Source organism: Aegilops tauschii, chromosome 6 (genome assembly GCF_002575655.3).
Source record: "Aegilops tauschii subsp. strangulata cultivar AL8/78 chromosome 6, Aet v6.0, whole genome shotgun sequence".
In the NCBI taxonomy this organism is placed as follows: Eukaryota; Viridiplantae; Streptophyta; class Magnoliopsida; order Poales; family Poaceae; genus Aegilops; species Aegilops tauschii.
In genome coordinates this window covers 256655630-256660415 of record NC_053040.3, presented here as the reverse complement: position 1 = coordinate 256660415, position 4786 = coordinate 256655630, and positions in this window count along the sequence as shown.

Below are 4786 nucleotides of genomic sequence, written 5' to 3'. Positions count from 1 at the left end.
GGTACGGCCGTGCGAATGGCCGCACACCCCGTTCCTGCAAGAGGCTGGAATTTTTGAGGAGTTCACGCAATATATTGCCAATGCCAACCTCACCGACTTCATCACAGATGAGTGTGACCAGCACCAAATCCTCACAAACATCTTTGTTTAGAGCTTTACTTTCTTGCCTAGAAATAATCCTCCTGAAGTGAGCTTTGATTTATATGCTGAAAACCATCAGATACCACTTACTGAATTTTGTGACATATGCATGATCCCTTCTGATGGGAGTTTAGCTGAGCCAAGACCGGCTGGGTTTGAGGCTTTTTATCGCACTTTGATAGTGGGAGATGAGAGAGGAGTCTCAGCCACCACGGCTATTAGCTTACACTTTCCTGCTATACATTATTTTGCTTTATTTGTTGCTAAGTGCTTGCTTGCTAGAAAGAAAGTGGGTGCGTTTAGTGCACCAGACTATGATGTTTTACGCAGGGCATTGGAGGGTGACCACACTTATAGCTTGGGAGCTATTGTGGCCCGTCGCTTGCATCTTATTAAATCACAGGGTGAAATACATGGTGGGATTTTTGCTACTCACTTGGCTGCTCATTTCGATGTTGCGATACGCCCTCATGATTACCCTCTGACCAAGGTTTACCTAAACCGTGCAGCCATGGAACACCATCACTTTCTTGCACATGATTGTCCTGATATTGCCATTCCTTATAACCTGGTCTTTAGTGTTAAAACTCATGATGTTATTCCATTGCCTGCACCTGCTTTGTTTGATTTTGCTGCCAGGGGTGGATATAGGATCATGCTTGCAGACATCATCGCCTACTGGAACACTCAGGCTGCTGCGGAAGCGGCACAGCAGGAGCCCCAGTAGTCGGACAAGTGGATGCCAGCTCCACAGCACCCCTACTACCCTCTAGGCTACTGATCGACTACCAAGTTAGGCCAAAAGCCTAAGCTTGGGGGAGTACGTGTTTCCACCGACTTTACATTCATGTTCACTTATTCCATTTGTCGGTGTCCACAATTTTTCATTGTATCATCCATGCTTAGATTTATTTTCTTGCTTTCTTCTTGTGTGTTTGAAAAAATTTAGAAAAAAAACCAAAAATTAGTTATAGTTAATTTACTTTCTATGCATGCTTAGTAATAATATTAAAAAGAAAACCCAAAAAGATTTCCTTGTTCTTCGTTTGCTTGTTGGGAGCTTTCCCGTGTAAATAGTTTTTCTCGTTTTTGCTATTCCCTTTAATTGCTTGTTCAAGAAAACCAAAAACTTCAAAAATATTTCAGTGTGTTTCTCTGAATTTCTTTTCTTTTTATTCGAGTTATGCCGAGGAGAAGACCATGATGAAAATGTTGAGTGGCTCTCATATGAATAAATGTTGAACTAATAAAGAGCCCATTTTACCTTGTCTTCTCCTGTTGAATAAAATGTCTTGCAGATTCCAGCTTAGTCCACGACACTCTTGCACTATTATTATTTTCATATCGTTCGGTCGTGCAAGTGAAAGGCAATATTGACGACATTTGATGAACTGGCCATGGCAGAGAGAAACTGGTATTAACTCGACTTGTTCTGTTTGTGTAAATATGTTTAACCTAGTATCCATGCTTCAGCCCATTATGATTAAACATGTTTGCAATGACAATTAGAGATTATAGTTTCTCATGCCATGCATAAGTAGCTGGGAGTTAATAATGATTTATCTTGGATATCAACATTGAGTTAAGATGATTGTGATGTAGTATGATGATATATTATCCTCCTCTGAATGTTCAAGTGGCTTGACTTGGCACATGTTCATACATGTAGTTGAATCAAAACCAACATAGCCTCTATGATATTTATGTTCATGGTGTTCATATCCTACTCATGCTAGTGTCCAATGTTACTTATGCATAATGCATGGTTATGATCGTTGTTGCTCTCTAGATGGACGTTTCTCAATCTAAATTGCTAACCTTCGCCTGTACTAAGTGGGAATTCTGCTTGTACATCAAAAACCTTGAACCCAAAGTTATTCCAGATGAGTCCACCATACCTACCTATATATGGTATTACCCTGCCGTCCTAAGTAAATTTGCATGTGCCACCTCTAAAAACTTCTAAAAAAATATATATGTTTTGTGTGCCTGGATCATTCATGGAACGATAGGAGGTGGTTGGTATCTTCCATGCTAAGCGGGTTATTCTCACGTTGAGTGTTTATTCACTCGCCATCGAACGAGAAAAGGGCGGTAATAGGGATGCCCAGTCCCAAAATGCAAACATGAAAAAGAGTTCATCTCTGAATTAATCAAACAAAAACTCCCATTGGAGTCAAAACCTTTACTTTTTATCGCTTGGGAACCGCCACTAGCGTGCTTAGCATGGAAGATGTTGATAACTGATGGTCGTGAAGTGAATAAGAAGGGTGCATGTCTCAAAATAATCATTTACCTCTGTTTTAAAAATTGAGCTCTGGCATCTCTACAAATCACTGCTTCCCTCTGCGAAGGGACTATCTATTTACTTTTATGTTGTGCCACCACCTTCTAAAATCAAGCGCCAGAAACTGAGCAGAGCACAGGTGTCATGATTTATGCATTGTGTGTAGCTAATGTTGGGTGCATCATGACTATATGTTTCTACCATGAATTACAATGTTTAGTCGCTGCTTGAACTTTGGAGGTGCTTTGCATTTATGTTTTGCGGTCTCAGAAAGGGCTAGCGAGATACCACTATTGTCATATTATATCATGGTTGTTTTGACAATGTGTTGCCATTTGAGATTTCTTATTATTGCTCGCTAGCTGATTATGTCATTGATATGAGTCATTATAATCTTTAAGAGTTATTGTTAACATGGTTAGCTATAATGTTGGCTGAAAACCTGGGAGATGTTTAAGCTTATTTATGCAAACAAGAGCAAAAGAGTTCATAAAAGTTTTTCTTTCTCACTTTCAGTTTATCAACTGAATTGCTTGAGGACAAGCAAAGGTTTAAGCTTGAGGGAGTTGATGCGTCTCCAACGTATCTACTTTTTGCCACGCTTTTCCTCTTGTTTTGGACTCTAATTTGCACGATTTGAATGAAACTAACCCCGGACTGACGTTGTTTTCAGCAGAACTACAATGGTGTTGTTTTTGTGCACAAATAAAAGTTTTCGGAATGGAACGAAACTTTGCGAGGATTTTTTATATAATAAAAGAGAATTTCTGGAGCCAAGATCCACCAGAGAGGGGCCCCTGGGTGGGCAAAACCCACCGGGCGCTCCCAGGTGGGTTGTACTCACCCGGTGGCCCCGCAGACCTCAACCTTTACACTATAAATTCCTATTTTCGGAGAAAAAATCAGGGAGAAAGAATTATCACGATCCAGGAGACGGAGCCGCCGCTAAGCCCTGTTCTTCCTCTGGAGGGCAGATCTGGAGTCCGTTTGGGGCTCTAGAGAGGAGGATCTTTGTTCTTTGTCATCACCAAACCTTCTCCATCGCCAATTCCATGATGCTCCCCAGCGGGAGTGAGTAATTCCTTCGTAGGCTCGCTGGTCGGTGAGGAGTTGGATGAGATTCATCATGTAATCGAGTTAGTTTTGTTAGGGCTTGATCCCTAGTATCCACTATGTTCTTAGATTGATGTTTCTATGACTTTGCCATGCTTAATGATTGTCACTTTGCGCCCGGGTGCCATGAATTCAGATCTGCACCATTTATGAACTCATCATTATATCCATGTGTTAGATCCAATCTTGCAAGTTATAGTCACCTACTACGTGTTATGATCCGGCAACCCCGGAGTGACAATAACCGGGACTTCTTCAGGTGATTACCGTAGTTTGAGGAGTTCATATATTCACTATGTGTTAATGCTTTGTTTCGGTTCTCTATTAAAAGGAGGCCTTAATATCCCTTAGTTTCCAATATGGACCCCGCTGCCACGGGAGGGTAGGACAAAAGATGTCATGCAGGTTCTTTTAATAAAGCACGTATGACTATTTATGGAATACATGACTACATTATATCGATGAATTGGAGCTAGTGCCGAATCGCCCTAGGTTATAACTGTCACATGATGAATATCATCCAACAAGTCACCGATCCAATGCCTACGAACTTTTCCATATTGTTTATGCTAAGTTACTACTGCTATCATAACTGTTACACTTGCTACATAATTACTGCTATCACTGTTATTGTTACTATTGCTGCTGTCACTACTATCAAAACTATCAAACTACTTTGCTACTGATCACTTTGCTACAGATAATTAATCTCCAGGTGTGGTTGAATTGACAACTCAGCTGCTAATACCTTCAAATATTCTTTGGCTCCCCTTGTGTCGAATCTATAAATTTGAGTTGAATACTCTACCCTCGAAAACTGTTGCGATCCCCTATACTTGTGGGTTATCATGCATCAGTGAGGACCTCACATTGGACTTGAGAGCCAAAGGGAAGTAATTGGCAAACACCTTCTCATCTCTTCCCCCGGCAGCCTGAACAGCGATGGCGTAGATGCTGAGAAACTCTGCTGGGTTTAGCCTCCCATCGTATTTCTCAGGTATCTCTGGCTTGAACATGTGAACAGACGGCCAACGGACTGGCCGCAACTCACGAGTAATGGCTGGGCACCCAACCTCAAAAGGTAGGCACCCTCTAGTACCGAGCGCGGGTTCATCGATGTCGGGGCCGTCGCACCCATTGGCCCGGCGGGGGTCGTCACGGTGTTGCCCAACGACGACGCGCGTGTCTGCCCCTCGCCTATCCTCCGGGGCTCGTCGTCGGCCTGGATATGCTCGAGGGTCAAAA